This window comes from Oncorhynchus clarkii, chromosome 8 (assembly GCF_045791955.1).
Source record: "Oncorhynchus clarkii lewisi isolate Uvic-CL-2024 chromosome 8, UVic_Ocla_1.0, whole genome shotgun sequence".
NCBI lineage: Eukaryota > Metazoa > Chordata > Actinopteri > Salmoniformes > Salmonidae > Oncorhynchus > Oncorhynchus clarkii.
In genome coordinates, this window is record NC_092154.1 from 28355557 (window position 1) to 28376092 (window position 20536).

The following is a 20536-nucleotide window of genomic DNA, read 5'->3' on the forward strand; positions in this document are numbered from 1 at the left end:
ATTATGTTGATTGATTTTCCAGTTAATCATTTTGGATTGAAAATGTCTAGGTGGCTTAAGCCAGCCGAAGTTCGAATATAAACCAAATTTGAGCACATTACATTTTCTCCAGACAAAAATAAATAGGCTATAAACGCATAATATTACTGGTTCGTTTACCTTGGCAGAGTAGGCTCTATTCAGCTGCGATTGTTATCAGTAAACCAGTTGCTGAGACCTGACATGTTTTTTTTTTATTTTTATGGCATACACCATGTCAGATTGGTAATGTTTTGATGTAGCTGCTGCAACATTTATGTTAATTGTTTTTGCTTGTGTCTGTAGGAAGTGATGTGTTAACATGTTTGTTAAATAAATACTGTTGGAAAGTGAAGAGCGAGTTTTGCATTCTTTAGTGCGTAGTGCCTAGCCGCGCAACCTCTGATTTCCGCGAATCTGATTGCGCGACACGCACAGAACCTGCAACACTCCGATGTGGAGCATAGCTAAATTGTGCACAAGGTGACAAATTGTGTAAATTATTGTAGAAAATATTACTTTGTAGCTCTTAACGCTTTTGCAACAATATCTTTTTTTAAACCAAATCAAAAAGTGGTGGGGTGCTGCCCCACTTGAGTGAAAAGTGCTGTGGAAAATGCTAGTAAACCACACGTTTGCCGGTGGCTCTAAATTGACAAAATAGAATAACACATATGCACATACAATTTCAGAAGATGGACAGAATAATGAATACCCATTGCATTAATAAATTAATTATGTACACAACAATAAGATAGCATTGTGGTATATTGAAATAAAATAAATATGACGCTCAAAAGTAACAAGTCCATCTATAATTTGAACCCGTTATTAAGGATTCAGTAGATAACGTTAGACCTCAAATAGCAGTGTAGCATCTTACAATTTTACAAGTTAAACCAACCTAATTTTCGTGTTGTCACCTACCTCTCGTGCAGATTTTACCGCACAGACTGTCAGAAAAGTTCCAATGGTCAGTTAGAAAAAACAAATTCATCAGGAACATTGACATGCAGTTTCTGTCCTTCGTTCAGCAACCAACTTTGTCGACCTTTTCGTCAAGCGCGCACGACTAGCAGAGGAGATTGAACAGTGTGTCCGAAAATACTCAGATATAACTGATATAGCTTGTACGGAATACATATTAGGAACTCCCGTCATTCCTCCTCCTCAACGCGCACCCCTCCCCTAGCCAAATATCAACCCTGCACTAGTCAAGTGTGATGTATTGTTGTCTCTATCTTCTTGCCATTTGTGCTGTTGGTTATGCCATGTTGTGTTGCTACCATGCTGTCATGTTGTGTTGCTACCAAGCTGTGTTGTCATGTATTGCCGCCATTCTATGTTGTCTTACAGTAGGTCTCTCTTTATGTAGTGTTGTGTTGTCTCACTTGTTGTGATGTGTTTTGTCCTATATTTTGATTTAATTTATTTTTTATCCCAGCCCCCGTCCCTGCAGGAGGCTTTTTGCCTTTTGGTAGGCTGTCATTGTAAATACGAATTTGTACTTAACTGACTTGCCTAGTTAAATAAACATAAAATAAAATAAAACGTGTAACCCCTCCTTTTGTTCTTCTGCAGTAGGGTTTTAGGGTGGACTACATCCCACTACTGGATTCAAAGTGAAAAGAAAACCAAACTCGATTGGGATAACTAACTTACTCCTCACAACTAAAATTGTCAACAACAAAAAACACTAAACAAAGCAAAACATACTCCCACTTCTTCTGTCCTTCAAAGTTCCATATCTCCCCACTCAGGCTCTGGGGCCTGAGATGGTAGTGTGGCTCGTGACAGCCTTTCATGTAGCTACGCCGCATCCACAACGATGTCCATCTTTCCAGACTTTTCCCACTTTGGCAGATCAACATAGCTAAAGAGTAAAAGTCCACCTTCTTAACCTGTAGAATATCTGGGTCCGTCTGAAGAGAGGCAACATGTGCCTCATGACGTGAATGCCTATTCTCCACCATAGGCTCTCAGGACCATTCGCTCCCTCAACCCTCTTGACAGCTGCTGCATATGATATGTTCTGTTTGGCCCAGACTTTAGCCAACTCATTTTCCTTCACCCCTCATAGGGCATATTAAAGATGAAGCAACATGGTTCCCACCACAATTGCAACATTTCACACAATCAAAATTCAAACCACAGTCAACGTAATCTTCTCCACAACTTTCACACCTTGGCTTCTTTCTTCTACAGACACTTTCCATATGTCCAAAGGCACTTCAGCGATCACACTGCTGCAATCTTTGGACAAACGGTCTTACACAGTAATTCATATACCCCAACTTCATCTGGGTAGGGATGGACTCAAAAAACAAAAGAACAGATACTCTTCACTTTCTCTTCAATAACTACACTATTCATTAGACGTGCATCATTCACTCCAGGGATATTTTTCATTTTCATCACATTGACTTCCCACAAAATGCCAGATATCACCCCATTGAGGGGTGCCCTGCTCCAGAGAGCCACGCATGACATGGCAACCTTCTCGAATCAGGTGCGAAGCAACACTAGCTCTTTCTGTTTCTCAGAAGTACACAAAATTGTAAAAAGTAAATTTTTCGTAATCCTCACTGCATTTACTTTACCCATCACTCTTTCCAACAGTCTGGATATTTCAAATGGATTCTTCAGATTTGGCAACTCAAACCACTCCTCCTCAAAAAACTGAACTCCTACAAGATAAGAGGGGACATTCACAGAACTAGCTGTTATGTTTCCCAATACTACTTTGCTCCATTTCTTTGGACCGTAGTCCAATCTTCCTCGCTTTCACCACCGTTATTTCTAAGATCCACGCTTGCTCCTGCTTCCTCCATCTTCCCTCAATCGTCACCCCTCCTCCACAACCCCCACCCCTCCCCTAGACATGTATTAGCACTAGTCAAGGGTCATCCCTACTCCTCATCCCTCACCCCTGCATTGGTCAGTTATCACCCCTGCTCTAGCCAAGACTCAGTTCTTCATTTTATCCCTTACCCTTGCACTCTTTTATTCACAATTGGGCAAAATACATTCTTAGAGCAGATTATTTCATTTCTCTGTGGATCCCAAAAAACATTGTATAGCCTCCCGAGTGGTCGCAGCGGTCTAAGACACTGCATTGCAGTGCTTGTTTGTGTTGCAGCCAGCCGTGACCGGGAGACCCATGAGGTGCTGCACAATTGGCCCCGCGTCGTCTGGGTTAGGGGAGGGTTTGACCTGCAGGGATGTCCTTGTCCCATCGCGCTCTAGTGACTCCTGTGGTGTCGCCAGTTTGACGGTGTTTCTCCAACTCATTGGTGTGGCTGACTTCCGGGTTAACCAAGCAGTGTGTTAAGAAGCAGTGCAGCTTGTCAGGGTCGTGTTTCAGAGGACGCATGGCTCTCAACCTTCGCCTCTCCCGAGTCCATACCGGAGTTGCAGCGATGGGACAAGACTAACTGCCAAATAGATATCATGGGTAAAATGGGTGAAAAATTGAGAAATAAATAAAAACATTGTATTATCTAGCTAGCTATCTACCTACAGTAGACCACTGTGTATAAGCTGCTAGCTAGCTAGATAACTTTACTCTACAGATCAAAGTGAACCAAAGTGAATCAAATAAAATCAGCTAGCTAACTTCCTATTAGCTAGCTATCTTGACGTATTTATTAAAACACAAGCTCCAAATTCAATGTTTCAGCAAATCATTTGTTTATTTATTTTTTATACCTACAGGGGTCCTAAAAATGTAAATCAAATGGCTAAATTACATGTTTTATTATCATCTTAAAATAATTCCATATGTTAGTTTAGTAGATATTGCTATTTAAGGACTTATACCAACAGGGGTTAAGGTCTTAATGTCCCCTAGAACAGTGGTTCCCAACCAGGGGATACTTTAGAAGACTCATGAGATCATAGGCTTACTGGTAAAATGCACATGAGGCGGTACTCCAGGCAGAGCAAAATTCAGTTGCTGGTACAGTAACCAAAAAAGTTTGAGAACCACTGCCCTAGAACATACTGTATGAATGGTTAAACAATAAGCACACAATACAGAAGATGTTTAAGAAAATATATTGACAATTTTATTACAAAAGTGCCAGACTGTTGTAAAAGTGTTACACAACTTTAGACATACTATGCTGAGTTAAGTAATGTATTTCTACCAAAAATGCTAACATTAGCGTTTATTGGCAGTGACTTATCTACCGAAACCAAATTGTTTAACAACACAGGGTGAGACCCAGATGCAGACACAGGAGGCAGATAGTTAGAGTCTCTGATATTTATTAGAATACAAGGGGCAGGCAATAGGCAGGTCGAGAACAGGCAGAAGTTCATTAACCAGGTCAGAGTCCAAGAGGTACAGGGGGCAGGCAGGCTAGAGGTCAGGGCAGGCTGAATGGTCAGGAAGGCGTGCTCAGTGTCAGGGCAGGCAGAACAGGTCAGAACCGGGAGGGCTAGAAAACAGAGACTAGGAAAAACAGGAGCACGGAAAAACACGTTGACAAGACAAGACGAATTGGCAACAGACAAACAGAGAGCACAGTATTAAATACACTGGGGATAATGGGGAAGATGGGCGACACCTGGAGCTGGGTGGAGACAAGCACAAAGAGAGGTGAAACAGATCATGGTGTGACAACTGTGGATTGCAGTCACTCCTTAGAGCAGTCCATAGACTGCTTAAGACATAAGGAAACAAATTAATAATTTATTTCCAAAATATCCCACCATTTTTCACGTGTTTTTTCATAAAATATGATTGCTTATGGGGGTACCTGTAGACACACAGTGTCAAATATTACTGTTCTCAGATGTATTAATAGATTTTAGATGTGTATGAACATTTGTTTTTTTGCCAAACACTATATATCATTGTTTAGCTGGACTAGAATGTTTGTGTTTGTATCCTGTATATTTGACTGTGTGCAGTGTTTGATATTATTGCTTTAAACATCCTCTGTTTTGTTCTCATTCATTTACCATTTTGAGACCTTAAAAAGCATCACGTACTGCTGAAATGTCAACGAATGGTATGTCCATCTTTCTGTGAGAAATTACACTGGTCACTCAAAACATTTACTGTATAAAGTATTTACAAAGTATAAATAGCCTTCACTTTAGATGAGGCCATGCAAAAATACTTAGTAAATGGTTTATAAGGACCTATATTAAACATCTTCATTATTACATACTTTAAAAGTTGTTCATAAATGTGTGAACTAGCTTACTTACATTAATAAATGTGGGAGTACTGATTAAAAAAAATATAAATTAACGATGTATTTATTCCTTATAAATTCTTTATTAAGTGGAGTTATTATTAGTGCTACTTCATTTTTCGATAACACTTTATTTGAATAGTCCATTTGTAGATGTTCTAGTACAGACTATCTACGAACCATAACCCTAACCCTAACCTTAGCAAGCAGTTTCACCCTCCTGACCACCACTTTGAGAACCACTGGGACTCATTGCAGGACATCATTAGCAGGACGTCATTGAGGGCCATGTAAGGACTTTTTTTAAGATGTTCTGAAGACTTGTTTTACCAGTCGTCAGGATGTCAAGTGATGGTCCCAGTTGTCCCAAACCATTATAAGTAAAGTAATGACATGGTATGGGATTTTTTTGAGGTAAGTGGTAGGCTGTTCAGTTAAAATAGTGTCAAAATCTTTTTTTTAAATGTACATGATCACTTAGTACTCACTTTTCAAAATGACCCCACCTTGTATTTGAACTTACAACTTCTGAATTTTGAGTACACTGATCTTTCCGCAACATCAAAGTCTTGAGGCATTATCAGAAGTCCCCTACACATTCAATACCTATAATACATCTCTGCACTTAGCAAAAGAGTGCCATCTGCATTGCTATTTTAATTATCAGTTAATTGGACTGTTCTCTCATTATTGATTTCATTAACTTTTTTCTGTATAGTTGTCTAATGTTGGTGGGGCTAGACTGTAAACTCTCCTTCCAGACTCATATTAAACTTCTCCAATCCAAAATTAAATCTAGAATCGGCCTCCTACTTCGCAACAAAGCCTCCTTCACTCACGCTGCCAAACATAACCTCGTAAACCTGACTATCTTGCCGATCCTCGACTTCGGTGATGTCATTTACAAAATAGCCTCCGACACTCTACTCAGCAAATTGGAAGCAGCCTATCACCGTGCCATCCGTTTTGTCACCAAAGCCCCATATACTACCCACCATTGCGACCTGTATGCTCTTGTTGGCTGGTCCTCGCTACATATTCGTCGCCAAACCCACTGGCCCAAAGTCTTTGCCCCGTAGCACGCGCTCCAGGAGGTATATTTCACTGGTCATCCGCAAAGCCAACACCTCCTTTGGCTGCCTTTCCTTTCAGTTCTCTGCTGCAAATGACTGGAATGAATTGCAAAAATCACTGAAGTTGGAGACTTATATCTCCCTAACTTCAAGCATCGGCTGTCAGAGCAGCTTACCGATCGCTGCAGCTGTACACAGTCCATCTGTAAATAGCCCATCCAACCAACTACCTACCTCATCCCCATATTTGTTTTTTTCTGCTTTTTTGCACACCAGTATTTCAACTTGCACATCCTCATCTGCACATCTATCACTCCAGTGTTAATTGCTAAAATGTAATTACTTTGCCACTATGGACAATTTATTGCCTTACCTCCTTTCTTCAATTGCACACACTTTAATAAAGATTTTATATTGTGTTATTGACTATACGTTTGTTTATCCCATGTGTAACTCTGTGTTGTTGTTTTTGTCTCACTGCTTTGCTTTATCCTGGCCAGGTTGCAGTTGTAAATGAGAAGTTGTTCTCAACTGGCCTACCTGGTTAAATAAAGGTGTAAAAAAAAAATATATATATATATATATATATTATATATATATATATATATATATATATATATATATAATTCTGTTTAAATGTTACTCCTGAATAACTATAACAAATATATTTTAAACTATAAAAATAAAGAGAGTCGCATACTCCATATATAAACTCCCAGTAATTTATTGGGTAAATCACCAACGTTTCGGCAATGTCATGAATACTTGAACCAGGTTATGTTGACAAACAGTGCAATTAGTGCAACCAATGACAATACTGAGGGGTGTGTCATAATGATTAAGTTAATTAAAATGACTTTTGTGAAACTGTTAAAAAACAATAGTTTATGGAATATTAAATATTAGGTTATTGTTATCATATGCAAACATAACTGAATATTGTACATACTATTAGCATCAACATACATTATTGTTTAATTCAATGTCACATATCTAATTGTTTCCTATTTCATTTATATTTGTTACATGTAATATCTTGGTTAAACTTTAATGCAAAATAAGCATCATCAACAGGGGGAATATATTAGGTGTACGCTATGTAGAAAGAATATATCAATTTACAAGACTTGTTCATAAAAGAGAGAATTGTTCATAAGAAGGGCCTGAGATCAAAGTCAATATTCAGACCCCTAGGGGTCAATGTTTTCCAATAGGATATCCAGTAAGCCTCACTTTGTAGTAGTTGGATCTCGACGTTACCTCCTCTCCTTAGTAGAGTAACATGCTCAATGCGTGTGTATTTGAGGGAGGACATTGGATGGTTAGCTTCAACAAAGTGAGCTGCTACTGGATAGTCAATGTTCTTACACCTGATTTAGTTGCAGTGTTCAGCTAAGCGTTGTTTTAATTGTCTTTTAATTTGTCCTAACGTAGGCTTTTCCACATGAACAGGTGATGAGATGGATTACTTCCTTGGTCTTGCATGAGATGATACCCCTAACAGGGATTTTTCGACCAGTATGTTGGTGTCTGAAAAAGGATGTTTTTAAAGTGCTATTGCACTGTGCGCTTGATCCACATTTGTAGTTCCCATTTGGAATGGGTGTCAAGAGTGTCTGAGAGGCCCAGGGGGCATGTCAGATCTCACCAAGCTATCCTCCAATATTGCGACCACGCTTATTGACCACCAGTGGGGGTTCCTTGAAGAGGTGTGTGATTTTTTTGTCTGATTGCAGAATATGCCCGTTCTTTTTCAGGATTGCTTTAATTTTCTCCAAACACTTGGTGGACTTAGTGCAAAAGACAGTTGCGTTGTTTTTCTTCTTTGGTAGAGTTTTTAGTAATTCCTCTCTTGGTTTTTGAGATATTTTCATCTTGCAGCATCAAGAGTTTTGTCCTTGTAGCCTCTCATTTTTAATTTATCTGTCATTTTTTTTTAGCATTGCTGTCAAAATCTTTGTTTGTTTTGTTTAACCCTGCATACCTGGCTATATCGTAGACCAATCATGAGTGGAAGGGGATGCATACTATCCACACATAGCAAGGTATTGTGGTCTGTTGGCTTTGTGCATAAGTCTCTGTGTAATGCATCATTTTCTTTGATGATCCGTAAGTCCAGGTAGTTATTTTTCTCTCAATAGTCTGCATGGTGAATTTGAGGTATTCAGAGCTCTCATTTAGTAGAGTTTGGAATTCAATTAGTTCATGCTGACTTCCTTCCCAGAGCACAAAGACATCATCTAAACTCAGTAAAAAAAAGAAACGTCCCTTTTTCAGGACCCTGTCTTTCAAAGATAATTCGTAAAAATACAAATAACTTCATAGATCTTCATTGTAAAGGGTTTAAACACTGTTTCCCATGCTTGTTCAATGAACCATAAACAATTAATGAACATGCACCTGTGGAACGGTCGTTAAGACACGAACAGCTTACAGATGGTAGGCAATTATGTGTTTCAGACATAAGGAAGTGGATGGCTGCAAACTTCCTACTTTTAAACTCGGACAAAACAGAGATGCTTGTTCTAGGTCCCAAGAAACAAAAAGATCTTCTGTTGAATCTGACAATTAATCTTGATGGTTGTACAGTCGTCTCAAATAACACTGTGAAGGACCTCGGCGTTATTCTGGACCCTGATCTCTCTTTTGACGAACATATCCAGACTGTTTCAAGGACAGCTTTTTTCCATCTACGTAACATTGCAAAAATCAGAAGCTTTCTGTCCAAAAATGATGCAGAAAAATTCATCCATGCTTTTGTTACTTCTAGGTTAGACTACTGCAATGCTCTACTTTCCGGCTACCCGGATAAAGCACTAAATAAACTTCAGTTGGTGCTAAATACGTCTGCTAGAATCCTGACTTGATCATATTACTCCAGTGCTAGCCTCCCTACACTAACATTATGCCTGTTAAGGCAAGGGCTGATTTCAAGGTTTTACTGCTAACCTACAAAGCATTACATGGGCTTGCTCCTACCTATCTCTCTGATTTGGTCCTGCCGTACATACCTACACGTACGCTACAGTCACAAGACGCAGGCCTCCTAATTGTCCCTAGAATTTCTAAGCAAACAGCTGGAGGCAGGGCTTTCTCCTATAGAGCTCCATTTTTATTGAATCGTCTGCCTACCCATGTGAGAGACGCAGCCTCGGTCTCAACCTTTAAGTCTTTACTGAAGACTCATCTCTTCAGTGGGTCATATGATTGAGTGTAGTCTGGCCCAGGAGTGTGAAGGTGAACGGAAAGGCTCTGGAGCAACGAACTGCCCTTGCTGTCTCTGCCTGGCCGGTTCCCCTCTCTCCACTGGGATTCTCTGCCTCTAACCCTATTACAGGGGCTGAGTCACTGGCTTACTGGTGCTCTTTCATGCCGTCCCTAGGAGGGGTGCGTCACTTGAGTGGGTTGAGTCAATGACGTGATCTTCCTGTCTGGGTTGGCGCCCCCCTTGGGTTGTGCCGTGGCGGAGATCTTTGTGGGCTATACTCTGCCTTGTCTCAGGATGGTAAGTTGGTGGTTGAAAATATCCCTCTAGTGGTGTGGGGGCTGTGCTTTGGCAAAGTGGGTGGGGTTATATCCTTCCTGTTTGGCCCTGTCTGGGGGTATCATCGGATGGGGCCACAGTCTCTCCTGACCCCTCCTGTCTCAGCCTCCAGTATTTATGCTGCAGTAGTTTATGTGTCGGGGTTAGGGTCAGTTTGTTATATCTGGAGTACTTCTCCCGTCTTATCCGGTGTCCTGTGTGAATTTAAGTATGCTCTCTCTAATTCTCTCTTTCTTTCTCTCTCTCTCAGAGGACCTGAGCCCTAGGACAATGCCTCAGTACTACCTGGCATGATGACTCCTGTCAACTGTTCTGCGGCTATGGAATCCTGACCTGTTCACCGGACGTACTACCTGTCCCAAACCTGCTGTTTTCAACTCTCTACAGACAGCAGGAGCGGTAGAGATACTCTTAATGATCGGCTATGAAAAGCCAACTGACATTTACTCCTGAGGTGCTGACTTGCTGCACCCTCGACAACTACTGTGATTATTATTATTTGACCATGCTGGTCATTTATGAACATTTGAACAACTTGGCCATGTTCTGTTATAATCTCCACCCGGCACAGCCAGAAGAAGACAGGCCACCCCTCATAGCCTGGTTCCTCTATAGGTTTCTTCCTAGGTTTTGGCCTTTCTAGGGAGTTTTTCCAAGCCACCGCGCTTCTACACACCTGCAATGCTTGCCGTTTGGGGTTTTAGGCTGGGTTTCTGTACAGCACTTTGAGATATCAGCTGATGTACGAAGGGCTATATAAATACATTTGATTTTAATTCATGTCACAGTTATGAAAACTTAGGACACTAAAGAGGCCTTTCTACTGACTCTGAAAAACACCAAAAGAAAGATGGCCAGGGTCCCTGCTCATCTGCGTGAATGTGCCTTAGGCATGCTGCAAGGAGGCATGCGGACGGCAATAAATTGCATTGCCTGTACTGTGAGATGCCTAAGACAGCGCTACAGGGAGACAGGACGGACAGCTGATTGTCCTCGCAGTGGCAGACCACGTGTAACAACACCTGCACAGGATCGATACATCCGAACATCACACCTGCGGGACAGGTACAGGATGGTAACAACAACTGCCCGAGTTACAGCAAGAACGCACACTCTCTCCATCAGTGCTCAGACTGTCCGCAATAGGCCGAGAGAGGCTGGACTGAGGGCCTGTTGTAAGCCTGTTGTAAGGCCTGTTGTAAAGGCAGGTCCTCACCAGACATCACCGTGGGCACAAACACACCGTTGCTGGACCAGACAGGACTGGCAAAAAGTGCTCTTCACTGACGAGTCGTGGTTTTGTCTCACCAGGGGTGATGGCCGGGTTCGCGTTTATTGTCGAAGGAATTAGCGTTACACTGAGGCATGTACTCTGTAGCGGGATCTATTTGGAGGTTGAGGGTCCGTCATGGTCTGGGGCGGTGTGTCACAGCATCACCGGACTGAGCTTGTTGTCATTGCAGTCAATCTCAACGCGTGACAGGGTAGACATCCTCCTCCCTCATGTGGTACCCTTCCTGCAGGCTCATCCTGACATGACCCTCCAGCATGACAATGCCACCAGCCATACTGCTCATTCTGTGTGTGATTTCCTGCAAGACAGGAATGTCAGTGTTCTGCAATGATCAGCGAAGAGCCCGGATCTCATCTCATTGAGCACGTCTGAGACATGTTGGATCGGAGGGTGAGGGCTAGGGCCATTTCCCCCAGAAATGTCCGGGAACTTGCAGGTGCCTTGGTGGAAGAGTGGGGTAACATCTCACAGCAAGAACTGACAAATCTGGTGCAGTCCATGAGGAGGAGATGCACTGCAGTACTTAATGCAGCTGGTGGCCACACCAGATACTGACTGTTACTTTTGATTTTGACCCCCCCTTTGTTCATGGACACATTCCATTTCTGTTAGTCACATGTCTGTGGAACTTGTTCAGTTTATGTCTCGGTTGTTGAATCTTATGTTCTTACAAATATTTACACATGTTAAGTTTGCTGAAAATACACGCTGTTGACAGTGAGAGGACGTTTATTTTTTTGCTGAGTTTATGCATCTCTTCCATAGGAGGATTTTAGAAAGTAGGAGGTGTGTCTCTGTTTTGTAAAGGAGTGCTTCCTCAAATTGTCCCACATACAGGTTTGCATAGTTGGGGGAAAAGCCCATGGCTACACCCTGAATTTGTAGGAAAAAGTCTGACTCAAAGATGAAGTAGTTATTGGATAATACCAGTTCAGTAAGTTGTAAGATGCAATCATTGGATGGAGCAAGGGTAGAGTCTCTCCGCTGAAGGAAGTGTTGCAGCGCCTGCAAGTCTCCCGTATGTGGGATGTTAGTGAACAAGCTTTCCACATCAAGTGGCCAGCATGGTGCCCTCTGGTATCCTTCCTAAGCCCTTTATCAATGTGACTGGTGTCTTTGACATAAAATGGGAGATTCTCAACCATCGGTTTAATGTGGTAATCCACAAACTTAAAAATGTTGGATATCAGAGTCGATTGCTGCTACAATGGGTCTACCTAGAGGAGGAGACACTTGTTTGAGTTACAGTTCAACTAAGGAAATTAGTACGTTGAAAATAATTAATCAGGCCCTAATCTATGCATTTCACATGACTGTTGGTCACAGATACCTTTAAAAAAGGTAGGGCAGAGGATCAGAAAACTAGTCAGTATTTGTTGTGACCATCATTTGCCTCGTGCAGTGTGAGGTTCTCCTTCGCATACTGTAGAGTTGATCAGGCTGTTGATTGTGGCCTGTGAAATGTTGTCCCGCTCCTCTTCATTGGCTGTGCAAAAGTGCTTGATATTGGGAATGTCAATCTCGAGCATCCCAAACATGCTCAATGGGTGACATGTCTGGTAAGTATGCAGGCAATGGAAGAACTGGGACATTTTCAGGTTCTAGGAATTCTGTACAGATCCTTGGGACATGAATTATCATGCTGAAACATGAGGTGATGGCGGCGGATGAATGGCACGATAATGGGCCTCAGGAGCTCGTCACGGTATTTCTTTGCATTCAAATTGCCATCGATAAAATGCAATTGTGTTCATTGCCCAGTAGCTTATGCCTGTCCATACTAAAACCCCACCGCCACCATGGGCACTCTGTTCACAATGTTGACATCAGCAAACAGCTCACCAACACGACGCCATACGTCTGCCATCTTCCCGGTACAGTTGAAACTGGGATTCATCCATGAAGAGCACACTTCTCCAGTGTGCCAGTGGCCATCAAAGGTGAGCATTTGCCCACTGAGGTCGGTTACGACCCTGGCGAGGACAACGATCACGCAGATGAGCTTCCCTTTAATCAGCTGTCCTCGTGGCTCGTTTCAGACCATCCCATAGGTGAAGAAGCTGGATGTGGAGGTCCTGGGCTGGCATGGTTACACGTGGTCTGCAGTTGTGAGGCCAGTTGGATATACTGCTAAATTCTCTAAAACAACAGCTTATGGTAGAGATACAGTGGGGCAAAAAAGTATTTAGTCAGCCACCAATTGTGCAAGTTCTCCCACTTAAAAAGACGAGAGAGGCCTGTAATTTTCATCATAGGTACACTTCAACTATGACAGACAAAATGAGAAAAAAAATCTAGAAAATCACATTGTAGGATTTTTTATGAATTTATTTGCAAATTATGGTGGAAAATAAGTATTTGGTCAATAACAAAAGTTTATCTCAATAGTTTGTTATATACCCTTTGTTGGCAATGACAGAGGTCAAACGTTTTCTGTAAGTCTTCACAAGGTTTTCACACACGGTTGCTGGTATTTTGGCCCATTCCTCCATGCAGATCTCCTCTAGAGGGGCTGTTGCTGGGAAACACGGACTTTCAACTAACTCCAAAGATTTTGTATGGGGTTGAGATCTGGAGACTGGCTAGGCCACTCCAGGACCTTGAAATGCTTCTTACGAGGCCACTCGTTTGTTGCCCGGGCAGTGTGTTTGGGGTCATTGTCATGCTGTAAGGCCCAGCAATGTTTCACCTTCAATGCCCTTGCTGATTGAAGGAGGTTTTCACTCAAAATCTCACGATACATGGCCCCATTCATTCCTTCCTTTACACGGATCAGTCGTCCTGGTCCCTTCACAGTAGGTATGGTGTTCTTTGGATGCAACTCAGCATTCTTTGTCCTCCAAAGACGACGAGTTGAGGTTTTATAAAAAGTTATATTTTGGTTTCATCTGACCATATGACAGTCTCCCAATCTTCTTCTGGATCATCCAAATGCTCTCTAGCAAACTTCAGACGGACCTGGACATGTACTGGCTTAAGCAGGGGGACACGTCTGGCACTGCAGGATTTGAGTCACTGGCGGCGTAGTGTGTTACTGATGGTAGGCTTTGTTACTTTGGTCCCAGCTCTCTGCAGGTCATTCACTAGGTCCCCCCTGTGTGGTTCTGGGATTTTTGCTCACCGTTCTTGTGATCATTTTGACCCCACGGGGTGAGATCTAGCGTGGAGCCCCAGATCGAGGGAGATTATCAGTGGTCTTGTATGTCTTCCATTTCCTAATAATTGCTCCCACAGTTGATTTCTTCAAACCAAGCTGCTTACCTATTGCAGATTCAGTCTTCCCAGCCTGGTGCAGGTCTACAATTTTGTTTCTGGTGTCATTTGACAGCTCTTTGGTCTTGGCCATAGTGGAGTTTGGAGTGTGACTGATTGAGGTTGTGGACAGGTGTCTTTTATACTGATAACAAGTTCAATTCATTAATACAGGTAACAATTGGAAGACAGAGGAGCCTCTTAAAGAAGAAGTTACAGGTCTATGAGAGCCAGAAATCTTGCTTGTTTGTAGGTGATCAAATACTTATTTTCCACCATAATTTGAAAATAAATTCATTAAAAATCCTTTTTTCTTCTCATTTTGTCTGTCATAGTTGAAGTGTACCTATGATGACAGGCCTCTCTCGTCTTTTTAAGTAGGATAACTTGCACAATTGGTGGCTGACTAAATACTTTTTTTGCCCCACTGTATTTATGTACATATTCGTATTCATTCCTTTACACTTGTGTGTATAAGGTAGTTGTTGTGAAATTGTTAGGTTATATTACTTGTTAGATATCACTGCATGGTCGGAACTAGAACCACAAGCATTTCGCTACACTTGCATTAACACCTGCTAACCATGTGTATGTGACAAATACATTTGATTTGATTTTGACAAACGACCATCAACTGGATCTGTGTCTGGACACTACTTTATTATTCATATTGAACATCTGGAATATTACACCTGGGACAATCCGGGAACTTGACAAAACATCCAGGGGACCATGACAAATTGCCACAAGAACGTCCTTGAAGATGTCCCCGGGACAATCCGGAAAGTAGACTAAACCTCCTAGACATATGACACAATGTCCTGACCACTTTAGATTACCATTTTGTGACGTTCTGGGGATGTCTTAACTACACATTTGTGTTTGCAGGGGCTGTCCTTTCACCCCCTTCCATGGTGATTACCTACAAATATATTTGGAGCTAGAGTTTACATTGTGTTTACAATGATGCATTCATCAAGATAGCTAGCTAATAGGAAGTTAGCGAGCTGATTATATTTGATTCTTGACTAGGGGAGGTTTGAGGAAGAGGGATTGCACTATACTAGTGCAGGGTTGATATTTGACTAGGGGAGGGTTGAGGAGGGGTGATGCTTGACTAGAGAAGGGGTAATAACGGACCAATGCAGGGGTGAGGTTTGAGGAGGAGGGATGACACTTGACTAGTGCAGAGTTGATACTTGACTAGGGGAGGGTTGAGGAGGAGGGGTAAGACTTGACTAGTGCAGAGTTGATACTTGACTAGCTGAGGGTTGAGATCTAAGGAGGAGGAATGAGGAAGTTCCTAAACTGTATTCCTTGTCTTAACACTTTCTCTCTGTTAACCTTCCCCTAATAACCCTACCTGCATGGACAATCTCTTTGTAGACAGTCAGCAAAGTCACCAACCACACCCGCTGGCGTTCTCGCTCTGTCTATCCATGATTGAGTTGGACTTAGCGACCGCTCTGGTGAGAGCTATTTCGTAATACAGTCGCCCTGTCTTTATTTATTATGTAGGCTAAGAATTGTGACTGTGACATTCTTTATTTTCATTGAGAGAAAATATTTGGCATTTGCGATCACATAAATTATATTGAATTCATGGTATTGTATACTGTAGGTGTAGAGAGGGCTTAATGTTTTTGCTTCTGTGCTCAGTTGGTAGGAGCATAGGTGCTTGCAACACAATGTCCCGCAAGGGTCAGAGGTCTGGTCTACTGAATAGCCTATACATAAACTAAAAGTCACTTTGGATAAAAGTATCTGATAAATGATCATTATTAAATTAACCAAAGCCTACTTGTGCAATTATCAAAATTGTAATATGCACAGCACTCTGAATATGTGTGTCCTCGAGGATATCAAAAGGAAAATATTAAACTCTGAGGTATTTAATTCTGAAAGTCTTTTTAATCAAAGTTTAGAGATGCAGTAGGGCAATATGCTTTCTGTGACCCTATAACTATCCATTTACATGGCAGTTACATATAGACATCTCTTGGCCTAGCTTGTTGAATAGTAGGCTAAGGTATGTAGCTGAACTGTGATAGCTGTTAATGGTTTGTTTAATGCACTTAAAAACACATCTTCAGTTCAACTTATAAAAAATAAGTGCTGGCTCTTTTTTATGTAGGGGCTTCTTTTGTGTGGGGGGTCTACACTGAATAGCGGATGTTTGACACTTGCAGTATGTTCTTTGCAGGGAGTCCAGACTGGAAATTGCTTATGATCCTGTAGCCAAGAACACAGCTCTACAGCGGATTGCAGGGTGAAAATAAACAATGCAAGGTGCACAGTTGAGCTGGACCATACAGTAATTAGTGTCTGATTGTCTCATGTTAACTTAAAGAGCTTTAAAGCAGGAATCTGCAGGTCGTGGGCGACCCTATGCCGCCCCACTTCTTGTGTAGTGTTTTCACTTTGAACAAAAACAAGGGGGTTGAGTCTTGGGCTGGCCTTCTGGGCAAGGTTGTGTCTTTTGCGTTAAATCCCGCCTACTCGAATTACCCTGCTGCCATGGCCCCGGAGCTGGAGAGGAAGTGAAAGTCACTTGCAAGCTAACATTACAACCGCCAGAAACAAACACAAAAACGAACACTTAATTCAACAAGCTAGCTAACTAGCTGCTAAACTGTCCTTGTAGCAGAGAAAACAGAAACAAGCATCATTCTCGGTTCTTGGTTCTCAAGCAACTCAACCCCAAAGAGAAAAATAAGGGAGAAAAAGACTGCTCATGACGAATCCAGAAACCGGTTAAACATAGGAATACAATTTGAAAAGTGGCAAAGTGATGCTGAAATTGGCACCATTATCATGGACTGGAGGGTATTGGTTTGCATTTTTAGCCTGCTAGCTATGTTAGCTTCTAACCTTAGTGTGTTCAGTGTTCAAGCTAGCAAACTCGGCTACTTAGCTAGCTAGCTAACGATAACCCCACAAGATGCCTGATGCCTATATTTCAACTAGCTAGCTAAAGTTAGATATGCAAATTGTTGACATGACAGTGTGTTTGATTCATCCCAGGACCACCCCAAAAAATGCATCTAGCTCCCAGGAAAAAAGCGTACATGGTGCCGCAACGGATCACGAAAGGAGGCCAGTACTCGCCACACACAGCAACTTGGAATGATGACCCTGATGCCAGGTCCCACACTTCCAGGCCACAAACTGTTATGTGATGCTCCTGGTTCCTACCTTTGACTCCTTACTAGAAGATCATCATAGCCAGTATGACCGCAATGCATCCTTACGGCCCTGCTACAGAGGTTAAATTCTCAATGGCTGACGCGCGCATTCATTCTATCTTGTGAATTGAAATAATGCTAAATTAAGTTGATTTGGTTGGTTTCTGTTGCAGCAGGTAGAACGTCACATTGATACAATGCTGATAGAACACATGTAGTGTAGATGATTAAGATGGGTTAGGGTGCTTATCATCTACGGCTGACTTTGTTTCCTCCATCCAACAGGTCCAAGCTATCCTTGGCATTAGTTTGACTGACACACGGTTACTTCAATAGCCTACAGTACAATGCCATATTCCCATATACACCTCACTGTATCCTGTGCATATGCCAAATAAATGTGGATTTTGATTTGATAACATCATTTTGATGGAATATGAGTAGATTATCGTGAGACCGTATGTAACGTTTATGAATTCAACCATATCTTTTTCAATGCTATGCAGGATTGTGAATCACCATAAATGCTCTGTTGACTACAGTTAAATGGGGGGTGGAAAGACATTACTACCAAATAAGTCAGTGTCACAGCAAGTGTCCTTTACATACTGCTAAGGTCCTATTACCATCCTATTACTTAGTCTACCAATGTCATGCAGATGAGCCATTGTTTATTTGACTGACCACATTGGATATTCATTCAGTCAATCAATCAAGTTGGGCAGTACACAGTACGAATCAATGCTATATAGTCAATGTGCTGAACAAGCAAACAGCTTTCTGTAAATAGTTATTGAATCACAAAGTATAACAAAAAAATCCATAGCATTTCTTACCTCTCTTTTGGTGTTGATTTTCTACAACCTCAGGTTCCCTCGAAATCAGACTGTCTCCACCAGTATCTCCCTGAGAAATAAATGTTTGTGTGATGTTACTGTATCAAATTGTATAGCTAGATGCATTTTTTGGGGTGGTCCTGGCCCGAAAATGCTGTCGACCACCTAGCTAGCTAGCATTATCATCTATAAACCAAACATACTATCATGTCAACAATCTGCATATCTAGCTTTACCTAGCTAACATTAACTAGTTGAAATAAATGCATTGGGCATGTTGTAGGGTTTATGCAGTGTGGCTAAATTATGCTATCCTTAGATTCATTTGAGTACAAAACAGTCTGAATACAGATGATGTTCGCTAGCTAGCAAAGTAGCCGTGTTAGCTTGCTTGAACATTGACCACACTAAGGCAGGGCTCTCCAAATCTGTTCCTGGAGAGCTATTGTCCTGTAGGTTTTTGTTCCAACCCTAATCTAGGGAACCTGATTCAAATAATTAGCTGGTTGATAAACTGGATCAGGTTAGTTACAAGTGGGGTTGGATTGAAAACCTACAGGAGGGTAGCTCCCCAGAAACAGGATAGGCGCTAACGTAACTAGCAGGCTAAAAACGCAACCCAATACCTACCTACAAGTCCATGAGAACGATGACCATTTTGGATTCACTCTTCCACCTTTCAAAATTAATTCCAATGTTTATCCGGTTGATGGATTGGTCATGAGCAGTCTTTTGCTCGCTTCTTTTTTTATTTTGGGGTTGAGTTGATTCAGATCCAAGAACCAAGAATGATTATTGCTTCTGTTTTCCCTGCTCAAGGACAGTTTATTGGTTAACAAGTTAGCTAGCTTGTTGGCTTCATCTGCTCTGTGTTTGTTTCTGGCAGCTGTAACATTAGCTTGCAAGTTACTTTCACTTCCTCTCCAGCTCCGGGGCCATGGCAGCAGGGTAATTCGAGTAGGCAGGATTTAACGCAAAAGACACACCTTTCCCAGAAGGCCAGCCCAAGGTGGCTCAGGATTTAATCCCCTTGTTTTTGTTCGAAGTGAAAACATTACACAAGACGTGGGGTGGCATAGGGTCGCCCACGATCTGTCGATTCCTGCTTTAAGCTTGAGGACAGTGTGGGTGTGTGTGTTTGCCAGTACTCCTATATTAGTTGTGCACAACTACTTGTGTGCTTGTGTGTTTTTGCTCCGCAATGGCTCTGTAAATATAGCCCGGCAGGTTATGCACTCTGGGGGCCAACAGCATTAGCGTACGAAATGACACACACTGTAATCTCACTGGAGGAGATGACACACACTACACTCTCCCCTCTTCTTTGTGCCCAGGTCCTTTGACTCCATCCTCCAATTCACCCCCCATCCCGCTCTGTTGGGGGGTGAATTGGAGTCGATTATTCTAACTCTCTGCACAATGGTTAATGTGGTGTATCATAATAACAATATTCATTGAGCTTTGTTGTTGGCTTTATTGTTGTACAGTGAGAGCACCATATCTGTCTGGGCTTGGTGGAAATGATGTATAACCCAATTATGTGTGGATTATTACCGAGAGGCACTAAATCATTGAGTTTGTGAGGGAGATAGATATAGGACAGAGAAAGAGTATGATGCTTGAGAAATTGGAACTATTTGCAGCTGTGACAATGTAAATCGTGAGCAATAGATTGTGTGTTCAGAGATCTTCCAGGACATGTCCTCTGTGCAACCCAGAGGTGGAACCAAGTCACCATTATTCGAGTCATAAGCAAGTATCATGTCACAAGATCCAAGTCTCAATTCGAGTCCCAAGGGTCGAATCTTGAGTTGAGTTCAAGTCGTGCATTCTAAGAGCAAGTCAAGTCAAATCTCAAGTGAAGTAAAAAAATACATCTATACGTACAATGACTTGTTTAAATATTTGTCTATTTATTGAGGCTACCAGACAGCAGTTTTCGTTATTTTGTCTACAGCACATTTTGATGATGAAATTGTAAAACAGGGACCTTTAGTAGTACTCGCTCAGAGTGTAGATTTATTTACAGGTCTTGGTGATCCAATGGTAAAAGCGACATATTATACAGAAAATACACGGTCCAAAATAGTTTATGTATCATGCTTAACCTTTCCTATCTGAATGGGC

The 20536-nt window shown here is 41.8% G+C and overlaps 1 protein-coding gene and 1 long non-coding RNA gene across 3 annotated transcripts in view; both read right to left on the reverse strand.

Annotated features, from left to right (window-relative positions):
• LOC139415229 (estrogen receptor 2a) overlaps positions 1-1157 on the reverse strand; it is a 38414-nt gene extending 37257 nt beyond the window's left edge. Inside the window, exon 1 of one of the 2 annotated variants that reach the window (XM_071163158.1) lies at positions 946-1157. The gene's annotated coding sequence lies outside the window, so the exon portion shown is untranslated. The remainder of the gene's footprint in view (positions 1-945) is intronic. The other variant, XM_071163156.1, reaches the window with a different exon arrangement.
• A 15688-nt stretch (positions 1158-16845) lies between these two features.
• On the reverse strand, positions 16846-19572 carry LOC139415230 (uncharacterized). The gene is made up of 3 exons (XR_011634951.1): positions 19040-19572; positions 18410-18479; positions 16846-16917 (listed from the first exon to the last, which is right to left on the reverse strand). It is a non-coding gene; the product is annotated as an uncharacterized lncRNA (long non-coding RNA).
• Positions 19573-20536: the final 964 nt, after the last annotated feature.